The sequence below is a fragment of the Sebastes fasciatus genome, chromosome 5 (genome assembly GCF_043250625.1).
Source record: "Sebastes fasciatus isolate fSebFas1 chromosome 5, fSebFas1.pri, whole genome shotgun sequence".
In the NCBI taxonomy this organism is placed as follows: domain Eukaryota; kingdom Metazoa; phylum Chordata; class Actinopteri; order Perciformes; family Sebastidae; genus Sebastes; species Sebastes fasciatus.
This window is the reverse complement of record NC_133799.1, coordinates 9398197-9418284: the sequence shown is the minus strand read 5'-3', so window position 1 is coordinate 9418284 and position 20088 is coordinate 9398197. Positions and strand designations below refer to the sequence as shown.

Genomic DNA, 20088 nt, shown 5'->3' with positions numbered 1-20088 from the left:
CAATCTCATGGGAATAGCACGACATTACAAGGACACTCCACGTGTCATGAGGATGCATTTTAGGCTTTTCGTGTGTCATTTGTACACCACGCAACAAAAGTACGGTAACGTCCGCAGTTAGGTTTAGGCAACAAAAGCACTCACTTAGGTTTAGCAAAATCATTGTGGTTGTGCTTAAAATAAGTATATAAATTATAAATTGTTTTTATAACTACAGGTTGGGAGACATAAAGGCTCATGGCAAATGAAACACTGTGATCAGTCCCAGACTAAGTCCACTCATTTCAGGGTATACCCCCTGCCTTAGCAAATTCTGTAAGTGCAACAACAAATATCCATTACTGACATGGTTTTAAGATGGAAAAAACAGCGCATTAAGTTATGACCAGGATTTTCCACTGAGAATATGTGTATGCGTGTATATATATATTTGTGTGTGTGTGTGTGTGTGTGTGTGTGTGGCTGGGCCAGAGCTGGCAGACATCCTGAGGAAGGCCAGTTGCTGATAAGACCTCCAGGCAGGGAAAAGACTGTTTATACGTTGAAACAGACGCCCAGTGAACTGACCACAGCACACACCTCGCTGCACAGCTCAAGTAGACACGACCTGAACTGTGGTGAGCAAGAGTGTGTGTGTGCGTGTGTGTGTGTGTGTGTGTGAAACAAAGAGACAGGGAGAAAGTGAGAGAGAGAGAGAGAGAGGCAGTCTTAAAGAAAGACGACTGCTGATAGAAATCTATACAGCCTTTACTTTTACTAGTGCAGAGCCTGTTCGGGGCGCATGCCCGTCCGAAACAAGCCGATTACTTGTCGAGAACCGCGGTGTGGCTGCATGTACACACAAAGTGTGAAGTTGATTGGATAAACGGTTCTTGAGATATGTGAAGGGCAGTCATACATACATACACAGACAGACAGAGATTCCTTCCTTTATAATTGCTGATACAGCGCCACCTATCGGCCAAATGGCACCAAATTTGTCATGTGCACTCAGACATCATATCTACACATGTCCACCAAATGTGGTCAAAATAGCCCAAAGTGTTCAGGAGATATGACATTTTTTGTAATATACGCCCTGCCCACAGCATTTGAGCTAAATTTGAGGGCAGCTATAGAAAACTGTACGGAGCATCAGAAATCCCAAAACATTACTATTTCTGGCTTGGTCCAGAGATGTTCTGTACCAAATTTGATGACAATTGCTCAAAATTTGTAGGAGAAGTAGCAAAAAATCAGATTTGGACAAAATTAAAAATTGCGGGAAATGGGCGTGGCTTATATGGATAGATTCGATAGATTTGGACCCACAAAATCCAGGAAAAAAAATGTTTAAGAATTTTATTTCTGAGACTTACAGTTTAAAGGTTACAGGCCAAAACGTAAAGTCAATTGTTATAGCGCCACCATTTGGTCAAATTGCACCACATTCTACACTGCACTCCCTTGGGTCCTGAGAAATACACCCGCCAAGTGTGAAGTAGATTGGATGAGTGGTTCTCGAGTATGCGAGTAACACACAGACAGTCTGAGATTCCTTGCTTTATAGTCAGATGTTTGCATACATACAGTAGTGAAAAAATGCATTGTAAGAGTATACAAAAGTGCATGTGTGCCTCCCTCTAGTTTTCCTCTAAAACCACAGGAATATTGCATGTCCCTACTTCAATAATTTCTTATTTTCCAACTCTTACTCTACTCTACATGTAGCTGTAGTCGCTGTGAAATGTGCATGCTGACAGGGAGGCGAAATGAACGCAGAGAGTTGCCTGCTTGCAAGGAAAGCAGCTCAGACGGACAACAGGGAGACAGAAAGAGTGGACACAATAAAGTGTCCAGTGAGACACTATATTCCTCCTCTGTATGTCTCTCTTGCTTCTTGTGCATTCTGACTTGCCCAGATGCTTTCCTCTGCGTTTCATAACGCCACATTTCCCTGGTTTTGCCATTTCAGACTCATTGGAGCCCCAAAGGAGTCTCTATAAGCCACAAATTCTGCTTAACATGCTAATGTGTCATTCTAGCTGCCAGAGCTTGTTGTGAAAGAGGAGCAGAGGGAAAATGCATCTGTACTATAGTTAATAGAATGCATAACAACAGCTTTGGTGCTTTTTCATTGTGTGCTGAGCTGGGAAAATTTGCTTTTTGTACAAGATTAGTCACTTTAAAGCAGGTCTGTCTTTAAGAGGGCATGATAGCTTGTGTGGACTTTATGACTTGTTTTTATTTGCGTCAATAAACCATAAAACAACAGAATCACATTGATTCCTTTGTTGGTTCGGTGCACTAGATGGAGATGGAAATGTGCATTAGCCGTCAGGAATTTAATCTGGGCAATTTTTGAGCTTGCACGTTTCCATCAGCTGTGAAACAATGCTCGAACACAATGTGATCAGTTTTCATTGATTTTTGGAGAAAGCACTTTCCAGCGGCCGGTGGCAGGAGAGGAACTTCAGCATTAGTTTGTTATCGTCCTCCTAAATAAGATCTGTTTTTATTTATCACCCAGTGTCACTCAATCTGATCTCAGTGTCACTTTTATCTGATCTCAATCTCTGTCTTTCTAAGGCGGTGATCTGGTTTAGAAATGATAAACTGTAGAATTGCATAGGCCTAAGGAAGAGGGCTTCGAGGAAAGGTAGAGACAGAGGAAAAGAAACAGAGAGAGAGTTTTATCATTAAGTATGGTTGAAGCATGGCTAAGCAATAACCTGATTGTGGCTTTGGTCTGCTCTCTCCCACAGACAGCCTCTTCCTGTAGGGCTGAACTGTGCCGACCTGTGGGGGCGAGTGACTACACAGACTACAGCCTGCACTCTAATATCACTAATAATCACTACGGTCAAGAAACCGCAGCTAGAGAGCACTGAGGGAGTGGAGCAAAGTAGAGTGATACTGTTTATGCGCCTGTTATTTTATCTATGTTTTATTGTCTTGGTGGAAGCACAGCACATCTCGTATTTCTCTCTTTGTTGGCATATCTTGCCATGTTTATTGCAGACTGTGAATCAACCCTGAAGCCACTGAAGCCTAAACAATGACCAGAGTAGACAGACAATGTGTCTCGCCCTCCAGTCTATAAGGAGAGAGTTGTAAACTATGCGCGTAAACAAATGCAATGATATGCAGGCAACGATGGGAAGCAGTGGGCCTGTAGAGGAGATCAAAACAGTCCGGCTGTAGACTAAATTACTACATGATTATAGTGTAACTATAGCTGACTATAGTTTGACTGTGATTGATTACCTATCTAAAGCAGGTTTCAAGTTTTTCCACATTGATTTTTGTCACGTTATGAGATGGACAGAAACCTGCAGCTCTCAGGAAGGTAGGAAATCAATCTATAAATGTATGCTTTGCTAAATGATTGTAGTAGAAGCTGGTGGTTGCAGTAAAACAGCGTTACATGCTCAAAATAATAGGTATGGTTAAAGGGGAATTCTTACATTCTCAACCTGTACATTTTACTACCTATAGTACATTGAAAAGATGTGGAAACTGCTCTGGCAAGCAGATCCGCCAAGGCAGGAAGTTAGGTCAGCTGGCAAAAGTGACGCAGAAATGGTTTAACTATGCCCACGATGGGGACTTGAATCTGCGGCTCGAGATTTTGGACTCGTGAACAAGCTTTATTTGATTTTTTTAAGTGCATTAACAGATGACAAGCTGACATTTCCTCCCTTGTTATGCATAACCATTGTGCATCTGGTGAGCGTGGTCACAGATGACTGTAAACTGCAGCAACAATGCAAGCATACCACCTAACCTTGATTAGATTGCCGTACGCTGAATACTTTGAAAAGATGAATGAGTGAGTGTTTGTTTGCTTGCTTTAGTTGTTTGCATAGAGTGCTGGCTTTGCCGAGACTACAGAAATGGTTGGGTAACTTAATTATCCACGTTCCACTGTACTGTACGCGGCTTGCACTCATGTCCCGTTTGATGTTGCTGTTGCCGGAGTCCATGTTTCTCAAATCTGTACAACTGGTTGCGCAATGTGATTTGATCATATCTGTGGGTGTATTTGACCATTGTGAACAGTGTTGCTGATCTATGATCTATGATTTCCGATGTGAATTGTGATGATCAATGTGATGAGATATCTACATACAGTAGTAAATGCCTAACCTTAACCATTCAAGGTCAATGCCTAACCTTAACCATTCAAGGTCAAAGCCTAACATTAACCTTTCGAGGTCAAAGTCTAACCTTAACCATTCAAGGTCAATGCCTAACATTAACCTTTCGAGGTCAAAGTCTAACCTTAACCATTCAAGGTCAAAGCCTAACATTAACCTTTCGAGGTCAAAGTCTAACCTTAAGCATTTGAGGTCAATGCCTAACCTTAACACATCTTGCGAGAGTTTCGCAATTTGTGCGTTACCTTCTAGCCACGACCTCCTAAACCGGAGTGATGAGTAAAATGTTATCATGGCCGACGTTTATCCGTACGAGTGGATAAAAGTATGAGAATAACGCAGAATAAATTCACTATCAAATCATGAAAAAGGGCAACAAACCCAAAGCTGCTGGATTAAGCCCAAATGGGTAAATAATATTCAATTCCCGCTGATTTCCTTTACATTTACCCAACCGTCTCCAGGCACATCTGCGCTCACTCTGTGCCACACTGTACAAGTGGAAAAACAGCGGTGCTCTCTCAGCACAGGCAATTTGTTGAGTCTGACGGGAAACTACATGGGGTTGCGACCTTGTCTGAACAATTCTCAGGAATCTCTCCTTACATAAGTGAAAATGGGAGGGGGGGAGCGATGCGTTGTGGGTCAGAGGTGTTTGTCGATGCTAAAGGGGTTAAATCTGTTCGGTTGGTCTTCTTCTGCTGTGAGAGTAATGCATTACATGTGGAAAGATTTGACGGATACGAAAACATAAATGCCAAGAAAAGGCCTCACAGAAATCAGATGTGAGCCTTAATCGTAAAGTAAAGAGGTTTAAAGATAAGCAACATACAGTATAGTCATCTCACTCCTACTCTGGACCACTGAGTATTGCTCACACAAAGCAGAGCCATCTTTATCTGCCCTGAAGGAGTCCTTGGTGTGAGTGTAATGTTTTCATTTGAGCTAAAAAGGGAAAATCGCAAGATAGCATGTACATAAATCTTTATAATTCAAACAAAATGCTCTGATTTTTTTCTTTAAAACTGGGGCCACATGTTGGGAATTGCTTAGGGGGATTTGCATAATTGCTGATAACAATGGAAATAATTTCCTTGGGTAAATAAACTCTTTTGAGGGAATTTGGCCGGTCTGGGATCCAGTTACAAGCAAACAAAAAGAATGTGGACTCAGGCGTTTTACTCCAACTCAGTGTTTTTATAATCAAGAGGAGAGGAGAGGAGAGGAGAGGAGAGATTTTCAGGAAAGATGAGGAAAAAGTGGAGAAAACAAGGAGATGTAGAAGGCAGCAGCGCTGGTGACTCAGTTGGCTGAGCTTCTACCATGTGCTTGTGTGAAATCAAAGGTTCAAGTCTGGCTCACAGCCGTTTTCGTGTGTCACACCCGCTCCCTTATCTTTCCTGACACTCTCCATGGTTCCCTATCTTAAAAAAGCCGGAGTGTCAAACTAATCTGGAAGATGAAGTGCAACCAAAGGGGAGAGGTTTGTTTATTGGCATTGTAGAGCAATGGCTGCCTGCGGCTACAAAGAAGACGGTCGGGGCTGAACCCTTTCATTTCTTCAACCTCCTTCTCTCTCCACCTGTATTTCTCTCTGTGCTTTTCTTCTCTTTTTTCCATTATCTGTCTCGCCACACTGTGAAGCACACTAAATACAGCAGAGCGCTGCAGGCAGAAGGACTGCACAAAGAGCAGCAGCGGGATATTGGACAGACGTGAGGAACGAGGCCCACCGGGTTCAACACCATAGATGTGGCCATGTAGATGTTGACTGGCCGTTCTTTATGTACGGGGATATTCCAGGGGGGCAAATAGAGATATGGGTGAGGCTGAGGGAGCATCAGAGGGAAGAAAGTAGTAAGAGGGTGATGATAGGAGGTATGAGCAATTAGGAACGGTTGAAAAAAGGCAATGGTAGAATCCAGAAAAACGGGAAATACATTGGGAATGGAGAGCTGGAGAGTCCAAATTGGAGAAGGCTATCATAGCTTATTAACTTGGCAAAAAGAACTGTCGCAGTGTCAATAAGTCACAGGCAATATGGCTGCAAAGCCACCATCAATAGCAGCTAAATCTAAATACGATTGAACATTAAAGGACGTCCTATTATGCAAACAGGGCGTTTCAGACAGAGAGTGAAAAGAGGTGTTGCAGAACAGCCGGTATAAGAAAAATAAAGCATTTTTGAGCATTAAAGTAAGAGAACATGTTCTAGTAGAAACCCAAAATACAAGTATGAACCTGAAATGAGCATAATAGGTACTTTTTAGCTCTAATATAATAGGTTCAGCTAATTTAACAGAACTAAAACACTGTTTGGATCTGGTTTCACTTGTTAACAAACCCCTACAAATACTGTATGTAACACAGCAAATTATGCTATTTTGCATATTTTTATGGAGTGGCTACAAGGCTTTTTCCTGTTCTTCCTATTCTGCCTATTTTGCAAAGATGTGCAGATGAACTTTGCTCTACCACTTTCCGACGTGACCGTGTCTTTAATCATAGCGATAGGGGAGGATGATGGTAAACATTAGCGGGCAAGCAATTAGGACATTTTGAGAGAAGAGAACCGAGGTATATCAGTCAGAGGAAATAGGAAAATACAGGAGAAGTGAAATGAATCAAAGTGAAGAGAGGAGATGAAACCACACGACAGGAAAGAGAAATGACAGGCAGACAAGCTGCTGATGATGAGGGGGTGTTGATTATTGGACATGCCTGCAGTACACAGCTTGGACTCATTTTGACAACAGGGCTTTTAATTTTCTTTCCCTCTTGCTGCCAGCAGAGATAAATCATTAGCTAGGGTGTATATTTGGTATTTTGTAGAGGATTTCAAGGGGGCTCATTTCTGTGAGGAGAGTGCTGCTTCCCTGCACTTTTTGTCTTTCCGATCACGTCCCTGCAATCCGTTTAATTAAACAAAGTTTTTTTGTAAGTGCTTTTGATCCTGCGCTGTAAGCATTTTCACTTGGTCCTGCTCAGTCCTCACCCAGCCCTGCTGCAAGATGTAGCTACTTGATTTTCATATTGACAGCACTGTAGTTTGCTTACCCCAGAGATACTGGAGGGATGCTGCGACTGCTGCGCATCCATCTCTCTGTCTGTCTGTCAGCTGCCAGAGTGGGTGGATACAGTGAAATATGCACACCACCATTACACAAACAAGGAGACACACAAATAGCACAAGTAACCCACATTTACTGAGAGGAACACACACACACACTCACAGATGTGAGGATCTGGGACATGCTTAGTTGAACAATGCTGAATCCCCAAATCTCATCGACCCCAAATCTCTCAAAACAATGTCTTATGGGGGGTATCTGCTTCCGTGCAGCTAAACCCCCATTCAACTCACCTCATTCTGTCTCTCACCGTCTAATAGAAGCTATCTATCTCTGCAGAAACCACGGGCTGAGCTGGGAATAAGTAAGCAGAGAACAGACCAAAGGCGTTATCCCTTCTTAAAGACACACACAGAGCGAAGGTATAGCGACAACGTTTAAGTAACCTCTGCATGTTTATGTGGAAAACCAGCACTCCCAGTTTCTTGACGCCAAAGCAAATATTACGAGGCTCTGAGACAATGGCTCAACATTTGTGTCGCTGAGAACATGCCAGGCTATCTTTTCCAAGCATGCTCAATATGCATATCCTGTTAGATAAAGGCATACTGACCATTGCAAGCGTGTTGTAGCGGTGTTTGCTCTTACAATACGATGTGCGATATGTTAAAATGCTATGAATTTATATCATTCTATATATATTTATAATAGATGGAAATGATTGCTGTGAGTTGAGTCATTGCAATAGAATGAAAAAGCAAACCGGCATATCGAGTTGAGAGCGGGGAGATGTATTTTTTTTTTACCATTTTATTTTAATGATCTGCTCAACATTCAACAACACAGCAAGAGAGGAGTATCCTGGGTACTTTAACAATACCATAGGTTTGTATTACTTTGTTTCTTATCTTCTCAGGGTTAGAATAATTACAACTGATGGCCAGTCGGACGCACAAATCAGAACTGTAGAAAATGTAGGTCATTAAATAGGTGTTAACAGTCGCAATAAGCACCATAGATTTAGGTCAGTAGGGGCCTTCTATGCCTACTACGTTGTGAAAGCAAAACGTGTTGTAAAATTGTTTCATGCTGTCTATAGTGCCTGACTTCCGCTTCTGTCATAATTACTACAGTCGCTAAAGGTCGCTGTTGTGTTCTTTTATACCCTCTTTCGGTGATCTACCATGTGAATAGATGATAAAACCTACTATTGGGTGTAGTAGGCCCATACTGACCCACATCTATGGTGCTTATAGAAACCGATAACGCCTATTTAATGGCCTGACAACAGTCTAATCAAGTAAAAAGTGAGATATTGGGTATGGTGGCGAGCTGTAGTCAAATCCTCATCCTCATCCAAGTGTAGTACACATTTAACCACAAACATAACTGGTGCATAACAAATTCCACATTATTGAAAGTAATTCATCCTTCTTTGAAATGTTGACACAGTTGCATTCCCCTCTCTTTAAAGATTGAATGTGACTTTGTTCAGATTTACACATGAATACTCTGCATAAAACCTATATTTCATATAAAGAAGTACACATATTCTAACTGCAGATGTTGTCCTTCCTTCTTCAGTCAGCTTAGTTCCCAATTGGCTATCGTTCTTTCCCACGTGACTACGTCATCGGCTGTCTTCGGGATTCCCCACACACAACAGGATATCCGATCGTAAATATTGATCATGTTTAATATTTGCAACTTGAAATCGGTGCGGCCCGGATGGACTTGGATCGGAGGATGTAAAAAAACACTCTCAACATACCTCACATCACAGGATTATCTGGAAAGATAATCTTTAGAAACATAAAAAATCTGGGTTTTGCTGATCATTGTCAGGAGGGGGGAATTGGGCTCAAAATTGTCTTGATTCTCGTGTAGTGTGTGCCCGGTATAACGGAGATTATATTCGTCATCTGGTAGGCAGCCTGAGACAAAAACAATGTTATTTGTGGATTTTGGCATACATCCATTCTGACACCACAGAGACACAGAGCCAATTAGTATTCTCATTTTAGGCTCATTTATTTTCTGTTACTGATTCATTTTCTAAATCTGTTTCTGATATTTAGTTTGTAAGCCGTGACGACCTAACGCTGGTTTGTTTTGCTAATTGCTTGATATGGAGATCTCCATATACTGACTGAATGGGGCCTGTGTTATTAGGAGATTAATCATGTATGTCCACTGAGAGATATTTGTTAGAATATCATTTTTGAAAATGTACCCTCCTGAAATGTAACATCCAGGTAGAAACCCTAACTCTGTGCGTAGTGTACTGGAAGTGTAAACAACCCCAAGTTGTACTCCACTCCCCTTCTCACTCTCTTTCCTAATGAGCAGAAACAAAAACTCACAGTCCCAACTCTGTACCAGCCGGCTGTGACTTTGAAGTACTATTTTTTCTCACCTCGTTAACCAACTCCCATTTTTTTAATCATCAGCCCGTTTCTGCTTTGCCGGGAGCAAAATCTGAAATCTGAAAATAAAACATCTCAGTCTGTGTCATGTAGCGTGAAATATGATAATGTATGGAAGAGAAACATTTTCTCAGGGGGAAATTGATTTTCCACTCGGTTGCGACTGTGGCATAATCCATCACTTCTGCATCTCGCTGAACTGAGATGAAGAACGTGTTGGTCAGAGGGTCGTAGCTGCATTAGTTGCACCTTGTACTTCCTGATGGGGAATATTTCTTTTCAATTGGCAACTTTTAGTTGTGTTAGGGAGACTAAACAGCTGTATTCAGTTATTTGTTGTAGCGATACCTTCTGTCATATACATCTGTTTTGGACAAAGGGTGATGATGGATGAACAGCAGATGTATAACTACACTCCCTCCTTGTTGAAGACAGCCCAAGGGGCATTGTTAGTGAGAGCCTGGACCTGGGCCAATGCCAGAAAGATTTACAAATTACAAGAACGGAGACAGGATTCAATTCAGGATGATTGATGAGGTTATCAAAACACAGAGATTGAAACCATCAAACCAGGGTTTAAAAAAGGTGGCTAAACACCAATCCAAAGTTGTGTGTTTGTGAGTGAGTGTGCATCTATGTGAGACGGATTTAATACGAAAGTTTTTCCACTTTCAGTTCATTCGAAAACACAAGAAGTGACTGCAACTTTGTAGAGGTTTCATTGGGATCCGATTCTTTTATCCTTTCCATTAGTAGGTCTCCAGTTTTGCTGAGGTTATTTTTCAACCTGTCAAAAGACAGATATCTGTATAATATTCCACTTAATGAGGAATTAGTAAACTCTGACAACTGATGGAACTGCAATTAACCCTTTACAGACATGCCCACTTTATGATAATCAGATGCAGTTTGGGGCAAGTCATAGTCAAGTCAGCACACTGACGCATTGACAGCTGTTGTTGCCTGTTGGGCTGCAGTTTGCCATGTTATGATTTGAGCATATTTTTTATGCTAAATGCAGTACCTGTGAGGGTTTCTGGACAATATTTGTCATTGTTTTGTGTTGTTAAATGATTTCCAATAATAAATATATATATACATGGATAAAGAAAGCATACTTGCCCACTCCCAAATTGCGATTAACTATTTTAATCGATTGACAGCCCTATTTTTAATATAAGGTTTCTAATGGAAAATAGACAAATCACGTCAAAATATACAACACTTATTAGCCTACAAATTTATGGTAGTTTTTAAAATACTAAAATAATCTACTGCTGATAGTTACAGTACTCATTCAAGAGCTTCGTAAAATATTGTATCTCAAAACTGGTTTAAACACAACCATGTTGCACACACGTAGATGTTTTCACTTTTAAACACATCAAACACAGTTTGTTTTTCTGCACCTGTTGGGCAGGACAAATCTCGCCTTTTAACATTTTTCATTACAGTGCGGTGAGACCGGATTGTGCTGGGCAAAATGTATGCATATGCCATGGCTAAAAGCAGATGGGACAGGAAACAGCTCGGGTAGGGTTGTAAACATAAACAGTGGGACAAAGCCATGTTTGCAAGCAAACAACAGTGTTCTATAAATTTGAGATTATTCAGCGTCTTTACCGTCATTAATCTCTGTCACTTTCCTTGCCCAAGTAGCATCAATCTGTAATGTAGTTACAGAAATATAAACAAAAATATCTATATATATAAATATCTATATAATGAATGGAGAGCAAAATTCAGGTCGCACCATCTGTTTCTTCTTTGTGTTTATTGTTGAATCGCAAACCAGTGTAAAGATGCATACTGCCACCTAACTACTGTATTGGAGTGTGTAGATTCGTGACATTAAATCATTTGAATACTGATTTGTAAAAAAAAAAAAGTAATTACACCCCATTTCCTAATCCTTTTCTCCGTAATATAACCCATCGACCCCCCTCTGAGTTCCCTGGATCCTTGACCTATATTCAATAATGCTTTTTAACTCCATCTCTGCCCTGCCTCATGTACAATATCTCTTAGTGTCTGGATTAGATTTACTACAGTGCATAATAATAATCTTCCTGGAGATTTACACCACTGAAAATGAAAAAAAAATCCCATCAAATATAGCGTTTAATTAAAACCTGCCTAACCGTGTAAACATCACCTCTTCTCTCCAAATTACGATACCCCCCTTTGTGTTAACATACTTCTGTATTCTATAGTCTTCCTTTACTGTCTGAATCCCATTCCACGTCCGGACTACACCTTTTAACGCCTTCGTCCTTTTTTAATTAAGCAATGCAGGTTCATGACCTCACATAGCAGCCTTCCTCTTCCCTGTCTCAGTCTGAGCAGAGGTCTAATTAGCCATAATAAATGAAAACACCTGTGTAGGTCTGCAGGGCCTCTAAATGGGTCACACTCTGTGGCACAGGTGGTGCTTGTTGAGCTAATTGCTGGTTCAGACTAAACATGCATGAGTGAAGAAAGGGACAAAAAAAAAGAAGTCATTCTTACGCACAAATACAAGACAGCTGATCAACAGCTTGCAAGCTCTGTCAACTCACTTACACTTCATTTAAGTGCACCAGCACATAATTTAGGTGCACTCAAAAAAAATTCACCGCACCTTTTGGTGCCGCAACAGTACATTTTAAGCGTTTTGTCAGTTCCCATAGGTCTACACTAGGGATGTCACCATACCAGAAATTTAGTAGTCGATACCAATACCAGTGAAATTCCACGATTCAGTAAAAAAAAAAAGAAAAGTAAAATAATAAATCCCATGTATTTCAACATCCTCTCCTTTATTACCATTTGCATACTGGTTTTTGTTAGGAAGTTAAACACGTCATAATTCCCTCTCTATAATTTATATTGCTGTGAAAAAATCTCCTTCAAACAACTATTTATTCAAGTTTATCGCCAAAAAACGACATTTTACAAGATTACATTTGAACACATCATGATAACGTTAGAATTTACCTTTGCTTAGTACTCCTCGTTACTGAATAGAGCCTGAACGCATCGTAATATAAATCAATGCCACCTCCTGTTAACTAGCTCTTGTCCTGCCGATATCAACACGGATTTGTTGTTCATAATGTAGCACGATCGATAGTGAGTTTACTGTGTCCCAAACTGTTTATCTACGGTACCGTCAGGTATCCATACATGTTTACATATTACGTTGGCATCAGAGCAGCATAATGTAATGTGTGCATTGAGAGTGTGTGGACGAGTGACAGAGAGAGAGAGAAGCGCTACGAGCAGATCGGCTGTTTGGCGATCATTGGAGCAGAGAAGAAATTAGCGGTAAAGGTGACTCACGTTATTAGTGTCTCTCTCTCTCACACACACTCACATCTTTGCCCTCTCCACTTGTTATTCTGGTGCCGTGGGCCGTTCAGGACCAGGGACAGGTGTAGCAGACATCATGACTCCTCATCTCTTCTTTTGTCCTGACAAAGCTCACTGCCCGGTGTCTGTCTTTCTTTCTTTGTACAGCCTGGCACTTAAACTGCTCACAGCACTCACTTAGATCTCATAATTATTGTTTGGGTATTTGTGAGTCATTTGATCGTACAGAAGCTCACAGCACAAGTACATGGTGCATTTACAGTATACCACTGAGAGGCCCAATTTATTTGTGTTCAGGCTGGCTTAGCCTCTAGCCAATTTATATCCGCTACATCAGCTACAAGAAGAGAAGGGAACATATTGATCATAGCTTTCTTAAAACCAGTGAATGACGCAGCGGGTAGAAGTTCAGTCAAACGTTATGGTATTAGCATCTCGAAGTTTGGAAGTCTCCTTGAAACTGTTTATTTTGTGTTAACAAGGAAACACAAGTGGGAAGCAGCTCTTAATAGGCTTGACAAGGCATTAGGGTGTGTCTACTTTTGTATATCATAATTTAGTGCACCTAATCTGAGCTTGATTCTAATTTAAAGTTTCATAGAGGTCGGACTGTCCTATAAAATCCACCCATGATCCCTGAGCAGATCATGTGTAAATTCCATGTTAATGGAGACGAAGATCCAAGTCATTAATTCCAAGGGCAGCTTTTATTCTGCTGTAAACCAAAGAGAAAGACACACAGATAGCCAGACTGAGAGAGGAAGGAGGGTGTATTCCCTGAGCAGGGGGGAGATATCAAATGAAATCCGTCTCCCACTCCTCTCCTTACCGCCTCCTACTCGTTCCTCCAAGGAGAAATAAGACACAGGGAAAGAAAGGGTTGCCAAGGTCACTTTCGTTCTCTCTCCCTCCTTCTTACTCGTTACTTACTCTACAGACACACACATGTATATTCTCAGAGGACAGAGGGTAGATTTCCTCCGATGATGATGGGAGTCCTGCTTAATTAGTCGCTGCAGTGGTTATGTGACTAATCTCTGGGTTATGCTACATACGCACCCTGAATACACCCATGAGGATACTCTGTTGCTTTACACAGAGCAACATGAGGGATTTTAAACATCAGTCATGTCAGTGTCCAAATAAAACTGATACCTCAGAAAAACTAGACTCAGAATACTATCAAGATTTATGCTGGGCGACATGGTTGACATCATTATATCAATATAAATCAGGAATTTTCAGAATGTTTTTGGCATCATTGGGCAAAAAATGCATAATAACCTTTCAGCATATTGTAATTCAAGTGTTCTGAGAGATAAGTAGACTTCTGCCGCTCCTCATGGCTCTTAAAATATCTAGCCTGTGATGGGAGACTTTGGCCAATCACAGGTCATTTCAGAGAGAGCGCGTTCCTATTGGCTGTTCATTCAACGGAGGCAGCTGTCAATCACTAGCGAACTCTGATCAAAACGGTCAACTAAGCAGCACTGATCAAATATGAATCAATATTCTGTTACTGTAATGTCTATTTCTCAGAAACATCTTGTAGTGTACTGTTTAGCTGTTAAATGATAATGCTTGCTCCGGCTGGTGGGCGGTGCTTGGTATTTCCTCAACAGATCTCAACATGGCTGCTGGGTCACAAACTTTCTCATTTTACAGCTAAACTTGTTTTGTTGTTGTCGTTGTTGTAAACTATTAATAAAAATCAATACAGTGTTTTTGAGAATCGATACAGTATCACAAAACATAATGTCGATATACTCAAGTATATTGATATTTTCTTACACCCCTAAAAAAATTTTGTTTGTCTATATTTACAGTTTGCTCGGAATTATTGATATGAACCATTTAAGTTTGTAGAACAATAAAACAATATGATCTTACCACCACAATAGGATTCAGATGAAAGATGATAAACAAGAGCAAAGGATAAAGGTCAATGGAAAGATGATGGACGCAGAATGTAAAACTGCGTCACACTCACACACATATTTTAAGCTTTGTATTGTAGTGTCTTTTTTTAGAACATATTAATATTGAAAAATGGCTTACGCAGTACTGTGGAGCTTAACGAGTTTATAAATCTCAGAGTGTTCCTCATACCCTAAATCTTTCTCCATCTGAAGAAAAAAACGGAAGCCTGCATGATCCCTCCTCCCTCACCTCAACTGCACAGATCTCTATATCAGCCCGTCTAAACCAGAGAGAGAGAGAGCAGAGAGAAAAGACCGCTTTTCGTGAATCATTTTGTTTCCAAAGCTCCCCAAATTACCAGCTTCTTGAAATAGGCCTGAACTGCTCTCTGGTGAAATGAAATGGGAATGTATTTAGGTTCACTGTGGGACAACGGGGGAAGATTCAAAAGTGACACAGACACATGCTCTTCGTGTCTCTGTCACACCCACGTATTGTTACACTTGGCATGACAAAGACAGACATCCGCTACAAGCTTCTCCTTTCCTACTGCGTGCTTTGTGAGATTATTATGGAGTACCGACTGAAACGAAACCACTGGTTTTGCTTTAATTGCAACTAAAATATTAGTTATGATAAATCAAAACAAACAAGTTATACAACAGCAGAAGGAGCACAGGCGACTTGAGACGCCTAATAAGTCATTTCTTGCAACACTGCCTCACTGACTGTAAAAAAAACAACGAGGTAGCCCCCTTTTATGTCCCTCAGATCTTCCTGAAGAGATGTTTTGAAGCCTGGAGTTAGATTTGTCACCAACTGTCATCTTGTCAGTTGTTTGGAGAAAAAAAAAATGGACTTTGGGCAAATGGGTTGAAGTGTAATCGACTGAGACATCTGTGAATGAAGCGAGAAGAATGCCCCATTCACACGAGATCAGGCAGTGTGGCGAAAATGCAAGTTTCAACTTCGGGAGAAAAACACAACCCGACGTTTATGCTGCGATGGCAAATCACGTAACCGGCGATCCAGAGCTGTACAACCCAGCCATAAGGAAACAAAAGACATTAATCGTCGCAGTTAATGGGCCATTAAAGTGACTCGCCCAGACCTCTGCACAGAGAATCGCCGCAACGCCTGATCTCGTGTGAATGCAGCCTTATTGACTCTGACTGCAGTCAGTTTCCTTGGAGCCAGCGTTTAGTGGCCAATTAGGGGAACTGCAGCTTAAGGCACTTCTGTTTTGGCTTCCACATTCAGCTGCTGTGACTCCAAAATGCGTTTTGTAAGACACTCCTGAAGAAAGCCACAGTCAGACCAGGACCCGGGCACTGGGTCAGTCGACTGAACATTCACACACAATGACAGCAAGAAAATTCAAATGGAGAGAACACAATATGGTTTGGCCTGAAGGGAGCTAATTTAAAGACACAGACTTTGTTTGGGCAGCAGAGCAGACACTTAAACAAAAGGCTGGCTGGCTGACTAGAGGCAGTTCAGATGTTTATAAAAGATGTAGATGAAAGAAGTGGGAAACTGGATGTGAGGAGGAATATTTCATAATTTGATATCCTTGCATTGAAGTAAACAAAGAGCTAATGAATAATATATGTAATAAATTAAGGTTGGGTGATGCGATGATACATAGAGAGGGAAACATACCTGCTTTAGCTGTGATAAACTAAACTTAAAACGTAACATGTGCAATGAAAGGACCGTTTTTACAATTTAAATTATAGAGTCCTAGCCGCCAGTGAAAAAAAATGATGAAGTCTTATTGCTTTCCAAAATGAGGCAGTGGCAGAAGGCACTCAAATGGGAAAAGAACAGGCCATGGTCTGTGAAAACTTGGCTGTGTTTGGACAACCCTCTGTGCTGGCTCGGAGCAGTCACTCATGCACGTGCCTCCTTGATTTGAATGATTCAAGATCAAGATGATTCAAATGAGCATAAATCCCTTTATTACCCACTGATGTTGATTTGTATAATTCTAGCATGGATTTAATGTGACTTCCAAAGTGTCCAAGAGTGCAGGAGAAAATGTGATGCATTTTTTTCCACACTGGACACTGCTAAACATTCATATTGTTTCAGACACATACACCCAGGTGCTGCCCAATACAACCGAAATGATCTACTGTTTGGTTAATGGGCAGCTTTACTGGTGCTGCTGGGATGTAAAGGTACAGTGTGTAGGATTTGGTGGCATCTCTATGTAGATATAAGGGGCTCATTCTAAGCTAATGAAAACACAACTATTCTTAGTTTCAGGTGATTATACATTAATGAAAACATAATTATGAATATTATATTCCATTTCTGCTAATAGATCCCCTGAAATGTTACGTATATTCTCTTTAAGTTCCACGTTTAAGAGTAACTTAGTGGCAGTTCTTGAGGGAGGACAGAGCTTTACTTATTTCCTCAACTAGTACTTCTCTCCATAAAAGTGTACTCTGGATGGTTTTCTGTTATTCAAAGAGTGTGCTGTCATGATCATATGGTACAGGGAAGAGGAACCACAAACAGGAAACTGTCAGAATGAGGGATTCTGGGAGCTGGTCACCTCAGTGGGATTCCCCTGCTCTTCAAAGGACCATAACTGCATCTCTCTCTTCAGTAGATGGAGTAAAGCCATGTTTGTTTCCTGCCTCTCTTATTTTTAGCTCCTGAGTTGAGTGTACACTTTGCCATTTCTCTAACCTGTCTCTGCTTTATGCCGCTGCTCTCTTTTACCTGTTTCTCTCTCTCTCACCACTGTGACCACAACACCATGACAACTTCATGCTGTTCCTCTCTCGTTCTCCGTTCGCAATGGACTTGGGAAATGCATGGATTAGCTGTCAACCTGCCAGAGTTGAAAACGCCACGTTGAAATTACAGCTTTGCAAGCTAGTAAGCCGGGAGAGCTGGACACAGGGTTGAGTGCCTTTTTCTGGACCTTCACACTTGTCAGGATGAAGAGAATAAGCGACGGGGACATGGGAGGTAACGGAGATTGAATCTCAAAACATGAGGGATAAAAAAACATTTAATTGAAGAAAAAAGGATGAAGACTTTAAATACCCCCCTTTCCATTATAGACAAAAATAGCTTATTAATACCAGCTCGCAGTGAAACTACATTAACCAATTTTTAATCAAGCTGCACAGCAAGGAATCCATTGATTAATCGTTTAGCTTATGAAATGTCAAACAATGATAAGTGCCCATCACAGCTCCCTATAGCCCAGAGTGATGTCTTCCAATTAGCTTGTGCAACCATGAAAAAACCCATAGGTATTTAATTTGAGGTGAAACAATGAGAAGCAAGCACATCTTAAAAAGTTTGAGAGAATGTGGCAAGTTAATGTTCAGCACTTTTACTTAAATGATCACCTGACAGTCTTAAACAGTCTGAAGAATCTGAATCAAACATCTCTGGCTCCAATGCTTGTTGCCAGATATGGTTAGTGAAAACAAGTTTATGTATAGGTACCAAATCTGGCAACCTCACTGTGATGACAAGCAGGGACGTACTGGGACTGAAATTCAGACCAGGACTTATGACATGGAGAGGCCTTTCAAAAAAAAGTTAGCAATAATTTGCTAAAAATAAGAATTATTATTCTTATTCAGATAAGAATCTGATAATGCTGAAGACCTTCAAGACACTTTTGTATGTCTTGCTGACACCTGCCTCCCCAGTTTGTATAACCACGTCAGCACTGCACTGAATCAAAACAAGACCTGAGCTGGAACACTATAGTCACAGTTTGTCACATTCACGATGAAAATGACTGAGCCAATCAGATTTCAACAAAAACGAGGATCAGTAGAAATTTGAAGGGGCCGCACGTATCCCCCCCTCAATATTGAAAGAATTAAATCCAGTCTGACTTGCATCGTTCTGTTCCGTGCTGCCTGTCCGCGACTGCGAGTGTCAGGCTGGCCAATGCCACGGCCGAGGACCATACAGTAACTAATAACATCAGAAATTGAAAAAATTAAAACTTTTTGACCACTCCGAGATACTTGAACTCCTTCGCTTGGGGCAGTGACTCACTCCCAAGAAAGAAAGTGAATTAGCATATTTTCCAAAATGTTGAATTCTTCCTTAACTGAAAGTAACATGATGCCACCCCCATACAATTATGCAGAAGTGCAAATGAATAATAAGTATGATTGATGCAGATAAAAGAGGAATACAGGAAGTCATTAATATGCATCGAAGCTGCTCTATATGACACGTGACGACATGAAGATGAAATGTAGGTCCTGAAATACGGTCTAATCTTGACAGTAGCAGGGCACAGCAAAGTGACACAGACAAATGATCCGCTGTGGTGACCCCTAACGGGAGCAGCGAAAGAAGAGGAAGATGGATGGATGGATCGCGCTGTTAAAGGTCTTGAGGGGTGAGAGGCGAGGACACTCTGGACAAGTCGCCAGTCTATCACAGGGCTGACATTATTTCCCCAAATCAATCAAAATTACAGTAAGTCAGCAGTGTCCAATATGTCGACTGTAGCACAGGATGCAACGGATTAGCATACCAATAAAAAACCTGTGCTGTACGTTTATTAGATAATCACCTTGAGGGAAGTGCCCTTCAAATCCAACTATCCCCTTCTTTGATGCTGATGTGAGAAAAACCATCTGTTACTTTATAGTCTCTTACTGGCACACTCTCTGTGAGTGATGTGAGAAAAAAAAAAAGTCAGATAGCTTAATCTGCTGGCCTCTCCATCGAAAGCACTGAGTAACATTTAGACCACTGTCAGGAGGTTGAGAGAGCAGATGGCCACAGACATACAGTACAGATGGCTTAAGATGAACTCTGTCTATATGTGAGGCCAGTGTGTCCAAAAGAGGGACAAAGACAGATTCAGCAAGTTACTCAAACCTGAAAAGCAGTTATGAAAGAAAGTGTTACAAATGTAAGGGAGGACATTTTCAGCAAATGATGCAAAAAGAAAGAAAAAGCAATAGCAAATGGCCAGCTACAGACTCACAGACCTACTTAACTACCCACCAGTAGACATGCTGATAAGCCTCCATATGTTACCATGCCAAATATGCCCCAAGAGGGCCAAATCCCTCTCCTTGATGAACAGAGAATAGCGGCAGAATCGGGGTCGACCACATCTCTGTCATCTTGACACATGCCAGCATGCCTCGTCTCATATCTTGGATCTCTATT

The 20088-nt window shown here is 41.1% G+C and overlaps 1 protein-coding gene across 2 annotated transcripts in view; it reads right to left on the bottom strand.

The window, feature by feature from the left end:
- Positions 1 to 20088, bottom strand: part of kank4 (KN motif and ankyrin repeat domains 4) — an 86372-nt gene that overhangs the window by 43243 nt on the left and 23041 nt on the right. The window lies entirely within an intron of this gene.